The sequence below is a fragment of the Pleurodeles waltl genome, chromosome 1_1 (genome assembly GCF_031143425.1).
Source record: "Pleurodeles waltl isolate 20211129_DDA chromosome 1_1, aPleWal1.hap1.20221129, whole genome shotgun sequence".
Lineage (NCBI taxonomy): Eukaryota > Metazoa > Chordata > Amphibia > Caudata > Salamandridae > Pleurodeles > Pleurodeles waltl.
In genome coordinates, this window is record NC_090436.1 from 891,245,639 (window position 1) to 891,259,643 (window position 14,005).

Consider the following 14,005-nt stretch of genomic DNA (forward strand, 5'->3'; position numbering starts at 1 on the left):
CACCTAGGGAAACCTACCAATCCTGTGCATTTTTGAAAACTAGACACCTAGGGGAATCTAAGATGGGGTGACTTGTGGGGCTCTGACCAGGTTCTGTTACCCAGAATCCTTTGCAAACCTCAAAATTTGGCTAAAAAAACAAATTTTCCTCACATTTCGGTGACAGAAAGTTCTGGAATCTGAGAGGAGCCACAAATTTCCTTCCACCCAGCATTCCCCCAAGTCTCCCGATAAAAATGGTACCTCACTTGTGTGGGTAGGCCTAGCGCCCACGAAAGGAAATGGCCCAAAACACAATGTGGACACATCCCAATTTTTTTAGAGAAAACAGAGGTGTTTTTTGCAAAGTGCCTACATGTAGATTTTGGCCCCTAGCTCAGCCAGCACCTAGGGAAACCTACCAAACCTGTGCATTTTTTAAAACTAGAGGCCTGGGGGAATCCAAGATGGGGTGACTTGTGGGGCTCTGACTACGTTCTGTTACCCAGAATCCTTTGCAAACCTCAAAATTTGGCTAAAAAAACACATTTTCCTCACATTTCGGTGACAGAAAGTTCTGGAATCTGAGAGGAGCCACAAATTTCCTTCCACCCAGCGTTCCCCCAAGTCTCCCGCTATAAATGGTACCTCACTTGTGTGGGTAGGTCTAGCGCCCACGAATGGAAATGGCCCAAAACACAACGTGGACACATCCCTTTTTTTTTTTTTACAGAAAACAGAGGTGTTTTTTGCAAAGTGCCTACCTGTAGATTTTGGCCCCTAGCTCAGCCGGCACCTAGGGAAACCTACCAAACCAGCACATTTTTGAAAACTAGAGACCTAGGGGAATCCAAGATGGGGTGACTTGTGGGGCTCTGACCAGGTTCTGTTAACCAGAATCCTTTGCAAACCTCAAATTTTGACTAAAAAAAATATTTTCCTCACATTTCGGTGACAGAAAGTTCTGGAATCTCAGAGGAGCCACAAATTTCCTTCCACCCAGCGTTCCCCCAAGTCTCCCGATAAGAATGGTACCTCACTTGTGTGGGTAGGCCTAGCGCCAACAAAAGGAAATGGCCCAAAACACAATGTGGACACATCCCAATTTTTTTAGAGAAAACAGAGGTGTTTTTTGCAAAGTGCCTACATGTAGATTTTGGCCCCTAGCTCAGCTAGCACCTAGGGAAACCTACCAAACCTGTGCATTTTTTAAAACTAGAGGCCTGGGGGAATCCAAGATGGGGTGACTTGTGGGGCTCTGACTACGTTCTGTTACCCAGAATCCTTTGCAAACCTCAAAATTTGGCTAAAAAAACACATTTTCCTCACATTTCGGTGACAGAAAGTTCTGGAATCTGAGAGGAGCCACAAATTTCCTTCCACCCAGCGTTCCCCCAAGTCTCCCGATATAAACGGTACCTCACTTGTGTGGGTAGGCCTTGCGCCCACGAATGGAAATGGCCCAAAACACAACGTGGACACATCCCGTTTTTTTTTTTACAGAAAACAGAGGTGTTTTTTGCAAAGTGCCTACCTGTAGATTTTGGCCCCTAGCTCAGCCGGCACCTAGGGAAACCTACCAAACCTGTACATTTTTGAAAACTAGAGACCTAGGGGAATCCAAGATGGGGTGATTTGTGGGGCTCTGACGAGGTTCTGTTACCCAGAATCCTTTGCAAACCTCAAAATTTGGCTAAAAAAACAAATTTCCCCACATTTCGGTGACTGAAAGTTCTGGAATCAGAGAGGAACCACAAATTTCCTTCCACCCAGCGTTCCCCCAAGTCTCCCGATAAAAATGGTACCTCACTTGTGTGGGTAGGCCTAGCGCCAACAAAAGGAAATGGCCCAAAACACAACGTGGACACATCCCATTTTTTTTACAGAAAACAGAAGTGTTTTTTGCAAAGTGCCTACCTGTACATTTTGGCCCCTAACTCAGCCGGCACCTAGGGAAACCTACCAAACCAGCACATTTTTGAAAACTAGAGACCTAGGGGAATCCAAGATGGGGTGACTTGTGGGGCTCTGACCAGGTTCTGTTACCCAGAATCCTTTGCAAACCTCAAAATTTGGCTAAAAAAACACATTTTCCTCACATTTCGGTGACTGAAAGTTCTGGAATCTGAGAGGAGCCACAAATTTCCTTCCACCCAGCATTCCCCCAAGTCTCCCGATAAAAATGGGACCTCACTTGTGTGGGTAGGCCTAGCGCCCACGAAAGGAAATGGCCCAAAACACAACGTGGACACATCCCATTTTTTTTACAGAAAACAGAAGTGTTTATTGCAAAGTGCCTACCTGTACATTTTGGCCACTAACTCAGCCGGCACCTAGGGAAACCTACCAAACCAGCACATTTTTGAAAACTAGAGACCTAGGGGAATCCAAGATGGGGTGACTTGTGGGGCTTTGACCAGGTTCTGTTAACCAGAATCCTTTGCAAACCTCAAATTTTGACTAAAAAAACAAATTTTCCTCACATTTCGGTGACAGAAAGTTCTGGAATCTGAGAGGAGCCACAAACATCCTTCCACCCAGCGTTCCCCCAAGTCTCCCGATAAAAATGGTACCTCACTTGTGTGGGTAGGCCTAGCGCCCACGAAAGGAAATGGCCCAAAACACAATGTGGACACATCCCAATTTTTTTAGAGAAAACAGAGGTGTTTTTTGCAAAGTGCCTACATGTAGATTTTGGCCCCTAGCTCAGCCAGCACCTAGGGAAACCTACCAAACCTGTGCATTTTTTAAAACTAGAGGCCTGGGGGAATCCAAGATGGGGTGACTTGTGGGGCTCTGACTACGTTCTGTTACCCAGAATCCTTTGCAAACCTCAAAATTTGGCTAAAAAAACACATTTTCCTCACATTTCGGTGACAGAAAGTTCTGGAATCTGAGAGGAGCCACAAATTTCCTTCCACCCAGCGTTCCCCCAAGTCTCCCGCTATAAATGGTACCTCACTTGTGTGGGTAGGTCTAGCGCCCACGAATGGAAATGGCCCAAAACACAACGTGGACACATCCCTTTTTTTTTTTTACAGAAAACAGAGGTGTTTTTTGCAAAGTGCCTACCTGTAGATTTTGGCCCCTAGCTCAGCCGGCACCTAGGGAAACCTACCAAACCAGCACATTTTTGAAAACTAGAGACCTAGGGGAATCCAAGATGGGGTGACTTGTGGGGCTCTGACCAGGTTCTGTTAACCAGAATCCTTTGCAAACCTCAAATTTTGACTAAAAAAAATATTTTCCTCACATTTCGGTGACAGAAAGTTCTGGAATCTCAGAGGAGCCACAAATTTCCTTCCACCCAGCGTTCCCCCAAGTCTCCCGATAAGAATGGTACCTCACTTGTGTGGGTAGGCCTAGCGCCAACAAAAGGAAATGGCCCAAAACACAATGTGGACACATCCCAATTTTTTTAGAGAAAACAGAGGTGTTTTTTGCAAAGTGCCTACATGTAGATTTTGGCCCCTAGCTCAGCTAGCACCTAGGGAAACCTACCAAACCTGTGCATTTTTTAAAACTAGAGGCCTGGGGGAATCCAAGATGGGGTGACTTGTGGGGCTCTGACTACGTTCTGTTACCCAGAATCCTTTGCAAACCTCAAAATTTGGCTAAAAAAACACATTTTCCTCACATTTCGGTGACAGAAAGTTCTGGAATCTGAGAGGAGCCACAAATTTCCTTCCACCCAGCGTTCCCCCAAGTCTCCCGATATAAACGGTACCTCACTTGTGTGGGTAGGCCTTGCGCCCACGAATGGAAATGGCCCAAAACACAACGTGGACACATCCCGTTTTTTTTTTTTACAGAAAACAGAGGTGTTTTTTGCAAAGTGCCTACCTGTAGATTTTGGCCCCTAGCTCAGCCGGCACCTAGGGAAACCTACCAAACCTGTACATTTTTGAAAACTAGAGACCTAGGGGAATCCAAGATGGGGTGATTTGTGGGGCTCTGACGAGGTTCTGTTACCCAGAATCCTTTGCAAACCTCAAAATTTGGCTAAAAAAACAAATTTCCCCACATTTCGGTGACTGAAAGTTCTGGAATCAGAGAGGAACCACAAATTTCCTTCCACCCAGCGTTCCCCCAAGTCTCCCGATAAAAATGGTACCTCACTTGTGTGGGTAGGCCTAGCGCCAACAAAAGGAAATGGCCCAAAACACAACGTGGACACATCCCATTTTTTTTACAGAAAACAGAAGTGTTTTTTGCAAAGTGCCTACCTGTACATTTTGGCCCCTAACTCAGCCGGCACCTAGGGAAACCTACCAAACCAGCACATTTTTGAAAACTAGAGACCTAGGGGAATCCAAGATGGGGTGACTTGTGGGGCTCTGACCAGGTTCTGTTAACCAGAATCCTTTGCAAACCTCAAATTTTGACTAAAAAAAATATTTTCCTCACATTTCGGTGACAGAAAGTTCTGGAATCTGAGAGGAGCCACAAATTTCCTTCCACCCAGCGTTCCCCCAAGTCTCCCGATAAAAATGGTACCTCACTTGTGTGGGTAGGCCTAGCGCCCACGAAAGGAAATGGCCCAAAACACAATGTGGACACATCCCAATTTTTTTAGAGAAAACAGAGGTGTTTTTTGCAAAGTGCCTACATGTAGATTTTGGCCCCTAGCTCAGCCAGCACCTAGGGAAACCTACCAAACCTGTGCATTTTTTAAAACTAGAGGCCTGGGGGAATCCAAGATGGGGTGACTTGTGGGGCTCTGACTACGTTCTGTTACCCAGAATCCTTTGCAAACCTCAAAATTTGGCTAAAAAAACACATTTTCCTCACATTTCGGTGACAGAAAGTTCTGGAATCTGAGAGGAGCCACAAATTTCCTTCCACCCAGCATTCCCCCAAGTCTCCCGATAAAAATGGTACCTCACTTGTGTGGGTAGGCCTAGCGCCCACGAAAGGAAATGGCCCAAAACACAACGTGGACACATCCCATTTTTTGACAGAAAACAGAGGTGGTTTTTGCAAAGTGCCTACATGTAGATTTTGGCCCCTAGCTCAGCCGGCACCTAGGGAAACCTACCAAACCTGTGCATTTTTTAATACTAGAGACCTAGGGGAATCTAAGATGGGGTGACTTGTGAGGCTCTGACCAGGTTCTGTTACCCAGAATCCTTTGCAAACCTCAAAATTTGGCTAAAAAAACAAATTTAACCACATTTCGGTGACTGAAAGTTCTGGAATCAGAGAGGAACCACAAATTTCCTTCCACCCAGCGTTCCCCCAAGTCTCCCGATAAAAATGGTACCTCACTTGTGTGGGTAGGCCTAGCGCCCACAAAAGGAAATGGCCCAAAACACAATGTGGACACATCCCATTTTTTTACAGAAAACAGAGGAGTTTTTTGCAAAGTGCCTACCTGTAGATTTTGGCCCCTAGCTCAGCCGGCACCTAGGGAAACCTAACAAACCTGTGCATTTTTGAAAACTAGAGACCTAGCGGAATCTAAGATGGGGTGACTTGTGGGGCTCTGACCAGGTTCTGTTACCCAGAATCCTTTGCAAACCTCAAAATTTGGCTAAAAAAACACATTTTCCTGACATTTCGGTGACAGAAAGTTCTGGAATCTGAGAGGAGCCACAAATTTCCTTCCACCCAGCGTTCCCCCAAGTCTCCCGATAAAAATGGTACCTCACTTGTGTGGGTAGGCCTAGCGCCCACGAAAGGAAATGGCCCAAAACACAATGTGGACACATCCCAATTTTTTTAGAGAAAACAGAGGTGTTTTTTGCAAAGTGCCTACATGTAGATTTTGGCCCCTCGCTCAGCCGGCACCTAAGAAAACCTACCAAACCTGTGCCTTTTTGAAAACTAGAGGCCTGGGGGAATCCAAGATGGGTTGACTTGTGGGGCTCTGACTAGGTTCTGTTACCCAGAATCCTTTGCAAACCTCAAAATTTGGCTAAAAAAACACATTTTCCTCACATTTCGGAGACTGAAAGTTCTGGAATCTGAGAGGAGCCACACATTTCCTTCCACCCAGCATTCCCCCAAGTCTCCCGATAAAAATGGTACCTCACTTGTGTGGGTAGGCCTAGCGCCCACGAAAGGAAATGGCCCAAAACACAACGTGGACACATCCCATTTTTTTACAGAAAACAGAGGTGTTTTTTGCAAAGTGCCTACCTGTACATTTTGGCCCCTAACTCAGCCGGCACCTAGGGAAACCTACCAAACCAGCACATTTTTGAAAACTAGAGACCTAGGGGAATCCAAGATGGGGTGACTTGTGGGGCTCTGACCAGGTTCTGTTAACCAGAATCCTTTGCAAACCTCACATTTTGACTAAAAAAACAAATTTTCCTCACATTTCGGTGACAGAAAGTTCTGGAATCTGAGAGGAGCCACAAATTTCCTTCCACCCAGCGTTCCCCCAAGTCTCCCGATAAAAATGGTACCTCACTTGTGTGGGTAGGCCTAGCGCCAACAAAAGGAAATGGCCCAAAACACAACGTGGACACATCCCATTTTTTTTACAGAAAACAGAAGTGTTTTTTGCAAAGTGCCTACCTGTACATTTTGGCCCCTAACTCAGCCGGCACCTAGGGAAACCTACCAAACCAGGACATTTTTGAAAACTAGAGACCTAGGGGAATCCAAGATGGGGTGACTTGTGGGGCTCTGACCAGGTTCTGTTAACCAGAATCCTTTGCAAACCTCAAATTTTGACTAAAAAAAATATTTTCCTCACATTTCGGTGACAGAATGTTCTGGAATCTCAGAGGAGCCACAAATTTCCTTCCACCCAGCGTTCCCCCAAGTCTCCCGATAAAAATGGTACCTCACTTGTGTGGGTAGGCCTAGCGCCAACAAAAGGAAATGGCCCAAAACACAACGTGGACACATCCCATTTTTTTTACAGAAAACCGAAGTGTTTTTTGCAAAGTGCCTACCTGTAGATTTTGGCCCCTAGCTCAGCCGGCACCTAGGGAAACCTACCAAACCTGTGCATTTTTTAAAACTAGAGACCTAGGGGAATCTAAGATGGGGTGACTTGTGGGGCTCTGACCAGGTTCTGTTACCCAGAATCCTTTGCAAACCTCAAAATTTGGCTAAAAAAACACATTTTCCTCACATTTCGGTGACAGAAAGATCTGGAATCTGAGAGGAGCCACAAATTTCCTTCCACCCAGCGTTCCCCCAAGTCTCCCGCTATAAATGGTACCTCACTTGTGTGGGTAGGCCTAGCGCCCACGAATGGAAATGGCCCAAAACACAACGTGGACACATCCCTTTTTTTTTTTTACAGAAAACAGAGGTGTTTTTTGCAAAGTGCCTACCTGTAGATTTTGGCCCCTAGCTCAGCCGGCACCTAGGGAAACCTACCAAACCTGTGCATTTTTTAAAACTAGAGACCTAGGGGAATCCAAGATAGGGTGATTTGTGGGGCTCTGATGAGGTTCTGTTACCCAGAATCCTTTGCAAACCTCAAAATTTGGCTAAAAAAACACATTTTCCTCACATTTCGGTGACTGAAAGTTCTGGAATCTGAGAGGAGCCACAAATTTCCTTCCACCCAGCATTCCCCCAAGTCTCCCGATAAAAATGGTACCTCACTTGTGTGGGTAGGCCTAGCGCCCACAAAAGGAAATGGCCCAAAACACAACGTGGACACATCCCTTTTTTTGACAGAAAACAGAGGTGGTTTTTGCAAAGTGCCTACCTGTAGATTTTGGCCCCTAGCTCAGCCGGCACCTAGGGAAACCTACCAAACCTGTGCATTTTTGAATACTAGAGACCTAGGGGAATCTAAGATGGGGTGACTTGTGAGGCTCTGACCAGGTTCTGTTACCCAGAATCCTTTGCAAACCTAAAAATTTGGCTAAAAAAACACATTTTCCTCACATTTCGGTGACAGAAAGTTCTGGAATCTGAGAGGAGCCACAAATTTCCTTCCACCCAGCATTCCCCCAAGTCTCCCGATAAAAATGGTACCTCACTTGTGTGGGTAGGCCTAGCGCCCACAAAAGGAAATGGCCCAAAACACAACGTGGACACATCCCATTTTTTTACAGAAAACAGAGGTGTTTTTTGCAAAGTGCCTACCTGTAGATTTTGGCCCCTCGCTCAGCCGGCACCTAGGGAAACCTACCAAACCTGTGCATTTTTTAATACTAGAGACCTAGGGGAATCTAAGATGGGGTGACTTGTGGGGCTCTGACCAGGTTCTGTTACCCAGAATCCTTTGCAAACCTCAAAATTTGGCTAAAAAAACACATTTTCCTCACATTTCGGTGACAGAAAGTTCTGGAATCTGAGAGGAGCCACAAATTTCCTTCCACCCAGCGTTCCCCCAAGTCTCCCGATAAAAATGGTACCTCACTTGTGTGGGTAGGCCTAGCGCCCACAAAAGGAAATAGCCCAAAACACAACGTGGGCTCATCCCATTTTTTTACAGAAAACAGAGGTGTTTTTTGCAAAGTGCCTACCTGTAGATTTTGGCCCCTAGCTCAGCCGGCACCTAGGGAAACCTACCAAACCTGTGCATTTTTTAATACTAGAGACCTAGGGGAATCTAAGATGGGGTGACTTGTGGGGCTCTGACCAGGTTCTGTTACCCAGAATCCTTTGCAAACCTCAAAATTTGGCTAAAAAAACACATTTTCCTCACATTTCGGTGACAGAAAGTTCTGGAATCTGAGAGGAGCCACAAATTTCCTTCCACCCAGCGTTCCCCCAAGTCTCCCGATAAAAATGGTACCTCACTTGTGTGGGTAGGCCTAGCGCCCACAAAAGGAAATAGCCCAAAACACAACGTGGGCTCATCCCATTTTTTTACAGAAAACAGAGGTGTTTTTTGCAAAGTGCCTACCTGTAGATTTTGGCCCCTAGCTCAGCCGGCACCTAGGGAAACCTACCAAACCAGTGCATTTTTGAAAACTAGAGACCTAGGGGAATCCAAGATGGGGTGACTTGTGGGGCTCTGACGAGGTTCTGTTACCCAGACTCCTTTGCAAACCTCAAAATGTGGCTAAAAAAACACATTTTCCTCACATTTCGGTAACTGAAAATTCTGGAATCTGAGAGGAGCCACAAATTTCCTTCCACCCAGCATTCCCCCAAGTCTCCCGATAAAAATGGCACCTCACTTGTGTGGGTAGGCCTAGCGCCCACGAAAGGAAATGGCCCAAAACACAACGTGGACACATCCAAATTTGTTTACAGAAAACAGAGGTGTTTTTTGCAAAGTGCCTACATGTAGATTTTGGCCCCTCGCTCAGCCGGCACCTAGGGAAACCTACTAAACCTGTGCATTTTTGAAAACTAGAGGCCTGGGGGAATCCAAGATCGGGTGACTTGTGGGGCTCTGACCAGGTTCTGTTACCCAGAATCCTTTGCAAACCTCACAATTTGGCTAAAAAAAAACACATTTTCCTCACATTTCGGTGACTGAAAGTTCTGGAATCTGAGAGGAGCCACAAATTTCCTTCCACACAGCATTCCCCCAAGTCTCCCGATAAAAATGGTACCTCACTTGTGTGGGTAGGCCTAGCGCCCACAAAAGGAAATGGCCCAAAACACAACGTGGACACATCCCATTTTTTTACAGAAAACAGAGGTGTTTTTTGCAAAGTGCCTACCTGTAGATTTTGGCCCCTAGCTCAGCCGGCACCTAGGGAAACCTACCAAACCTGTGCATTTTTGAATACTAGAGACCTAGGGGAATCTAAGATGGGGTGACTTGTGGGGCTCTGACCAGGTTCTGTTACCCAGAATCCTTTGCAAACCTCAAAATTTGGCTAAAAAAACACATTTTCCTCACATTTCGGTGACAGAAAGTTCTGGAATCTGAGAGGAGCCACAAATTTCCTTCCACCCAGCGTTCCCCCAAGTCTCCCGATAAAAATGGTACCTCACTTGTGTGGGTAGGCCTAGCGCCCACGAAAGGAAATGGCCCAAAACACAACGTGGACACATCCCATTTTTTTTTAACAGAAAACAGAGGTGTTTTTTGCAAAGTGCCTACCTGTAGATTTTGGCCCCTAGCTCAGCCGGCACCTAGGGAAACCTACCAAACCTGTGCATTTTCGAAAACTAGAGACCTAGGGGAATCCAAAATGGGGTGACTTGTGGGGCTCTGACCAGGTTCTGTTACCCAGAATCCTTTGCAAATCTCAAAATGTGGCAAAAAAAACACATTTTCCTCATATTTCGGTGACTGAAAGTTCTGGAATCTGAGAGGAGCCACAAATTTCCTTCCACCCAGCATTCCCCCAAGTCTCCCCATAAAAATTGTACCTCACTTGTTTGGGTAGGCCTAGCGCCCATGATTGGAAATGGCCCAAAACACAACGTGGACACATCCCATTTTTTTACAGAAAACAGAGGTGTTTTTTGCAAAGTGCCTACCTGTAGATTTTGGCCCCTAACTCAGCCGGCACCTAGGGAAAAATACCAAACCAACACATTTTTGAAAACTAGAGACCTAGGGAATCCAAGATGGGGTGACTTGTGGGGCTCTGACCAGGTTCTGTTAACCAGAATCCTTTGCAAACCTCAAATTTTGACTAAAAAATCCTCACATTTCGGTGACAGAAATTCTGGAATCTGAGAGGAGCCAAAATTTCCTTCCACCCAGCGTTCCCCCAAGTCTCCCGATAAAAATGGTACCTCACTTGTGTGGGTAGGCCTAGCGCCAACAAAAGGAAATGACCCAAAACACAACGTGGACACATCCCATTTTTTTTACAGAAAACAGAAGTGTTTTTTGCAAAGTGCCTACCTGTAGATTTAAGCCCCTAGCTCAGCCGGCACCTAGGGAAACCTACCAAACCTGTGCATTTTTGAAAACTAGAGACCTAGGGGAATCTAAGATGGAGTGACTTGTGGGGCTCTGACCAGGTTCTGTTACCCAGAATCCTTTGCAAACCTCAAAATTTGGCTAAAAAAACACATTTTCCTCACATTTCGGTGACAGAAAGTTCTGGAATCTGAGAGGAGCCACAAATTTCCTTCCACCCAGCGTTCCCCCAAGTCTCCCGATAAAAATGGTACCTCACTTGTGTGGGTAGGCCTAGCGCCCACGAAAGGAAATGGCCCAAAACACAATGTGGACACATCCCAATTTTTTTAGAGAAAACAGAGGTGTTTTTTGCAAAGTGCCTACATGTAGATTTTGGCCCCTCGCTCAGCCGGCACCTAGGGAAACCTACCAAACCTGTGCCTTTTTGGAAACTAGACGCCTGGGGGAATCCAAGATGGGTTGACTTGTGGGGCTCTGACTAGGTTCTGTTACCCAGAATCCTTTGCAAACCTCAAAATTTGGCTAAAAAAACACATTTTCCTCACATTTCGGTGACAGAAAGTTCTGGAATCTGAGAGGAGCCACAAATTTCCTTCCACCCAGCGTTCCCCCAAGTCTCCCGATAAAAATGGTACCTCACTTGTGTGGGTAGACCTAGCGCCCACGAAAGGAAATGGCCCAAAACACAATGTGGACACATCCCATTTTTTTAAAGAAAACAGAGGTGTTTTTTGCAAAGTGCCTACCTGTACATTTTGGCCCCTAACTCAGCCGGCACCTAGGGAAAAGAACCAAACCAGCACATTTTTGAAAACTAGAGACCTAGGGGAATCCAAGATGGGGTGACTTGTGGGGCTCTGACCAGGTTCTGTTAACCAGAATCCTTTGCAAACCTCTAAATTATGACTAAAAAAACAAATTTTCCTCACATTTCGGTGACAGAAAGTTCTGGAATCTGAGAGGAGCCACAAATTTCCTTCCACCCAGCGTTCCCCCAAGTCTCCCGATAAAAATGGTACCTCACTTGTGTGGGTAGGCCTAGCGCCCACGAAAGGAAATGGCCCAAAACACAATGTGGACACATCCCAATTTTTTTAGAGAAAACAGAGGTGTTTTTTGCAAAGTGCCTACATGTAGATTTTGGCCCCTAGCTCAGCCGGCACCTAGGGAAACCTACCAAACCTGTGCATTTTTTAAAACTAGAGACCTAGGGGAATCTAAGATGGGTGACTTGTGGGGCTCTGACCAGGTTCTGTTACCCAGAATCCTTTGCAAACCTCAAAATGTGGCTAAAAAAACACATTTTCCTCACATTTCGGTGACAGAAAGTTCTGGAATCTGAGAGGAGCCACAAATTTCCTTCCACCCAGCGTTCCCCCAAGTCTCCCGATAAAAATGGTACCTCACTTGTGTGGGTAGGCCTAGCGCCCACGAAAGGAAATGGCCCAAAACACAACGTGGACACATCCCATTTTTTTTACAGAAAACAGAAGTGTTTTTTGCAAAGTGCCTACCTGTAGATTTTGGCCCCTAGCTCAGCCGGCACCTAGGGAAACCTACCAAACCTGTGCATTTTTTAAAACTAGAGACCTAGGGGAATCTAAGATGGGGTGACTTGTGGGGCTCTGACCAGGTTCTGTTACCCAGAATCCTTTGCAAACCTCAAAATGTGGCTAAAAAAACACATTTTCCTCACATTTCGGTGACAGAAAGTTCTGGAATCTGAGAGGAGCCACAAATTTCCTTCCACCCAGCGTTCCCCCAAGTCTCCCGATAAAAATGGTACCTCACTTGTGTGGGTAGGCCTAGTGCCCACGAAAGGAAATGGCCCAAAACACAATGTGGACACATCCCAATTTTTTTAGGGAAAACAGAGGTGTTTTTTGCAAAGTGCCTACATGTAGATTTTGGCCCCTCGCTCAGCCGGCACCTAGGGAAACCTACCAAACCTCTGCCTTTTTGAAAACTAGAGGCCTGGGGGAATCCAAGATGGGTTGACTTGAGGGGCTCTGACTAGGTTCTGTTACCCAGAATCCTTTGCAAACCTCAAAATTTGGCTAAAAAAACACTTTTTCCTCACATTTCGGTGACTGAAAGTTCTGGAATCTGAGAGGAGCCACAAATTTCCTTCCACCCAGAATTCCCCCAAGTCTCCCGATAAAAATGGTACCTCACTTGTGTGGGTAGGCCTAGCGCCCACGAAAGGAAATGGCCCAAAACACAACGTGGACACATCCCATTTTTTTACAGAAAACAAAGGTGTTTTTTGCAAAGTGCCTACCTGTACATTTTGGCCCCTAACTCAGCCGGCACCTAGGGAAACCTACCAAACCAGCACATTTTTGAAAACTAGAGACCTAGGGGAATCCAAGATGGGGTGACTTGTGGGGCTCTGACCAGGTTCTGTTAACCAGAATCCTTTGCAAACCTCAAATTTTGACTAAAAAAAATATTTTCCTCACATTTCGGTGACAGAAAGTTCTGGAATCTCAGGGGAGCCACAAATTTCCTTCCACCCAGCGTTCCCCCAAGTCTCCCGATAAAAATGGTACCTCACTTGTGTGGGTAGGCCTAGCGCCAACAAAAGGAAATGGCCCAAAACACAACGTGGACACATCCCTTTTTTTTTGCAGAAAACAGAAGTGTTTTTTGCAAAGTGCCTACCTGTAGATTTTGGCCCCTAGCTCAGCCGGCACCTAGGGAAACCTACCAAACCTGTGCATTTTTTAAAACAAGAGACCTAGGGGAATCTAAGATGGGGTGACTTGTGGGGCTCTGACCAGGTTCTGTTACCCAGAATCCTTTGCAAACCTCAAAATTTGGCTAAAAAAAAACACATTTTCCTCACATTTCGGTGACAGAAAGTTCTGGAATCTGAGAGGAGCCACAAATTTCCTTCCACCCAGCGTTCCCCCAAGTCTCCCGATAAAAATGGTACCTCACTTGTGTGGGTAGGCCTAGCGCCCACGAAAGGAAATGGCCCAAAACACAATGTGGACACATCCCAATTTTTTTAGGGAAAACAGAGGTGTTTTTTGCAAAGTGCCTACATGTAGATTTTGGCCCCTCGCTCAGCCGGCACCTAGGGAAACCTACCAAACCTCTGCCTTTTTGAAAACTAGAGGCCTGGGGGAATCCAAGATGGGTTGACTTGTGGGGCTCTGACTAGGTTCTGTTACCCAGAATCCTTTGCAAACCTCAAAATTTGGCTAAAAAAACACTTTTTCCTCACATTTCGGTGACTGAAAGTTCTGGAATCTGAGAGGA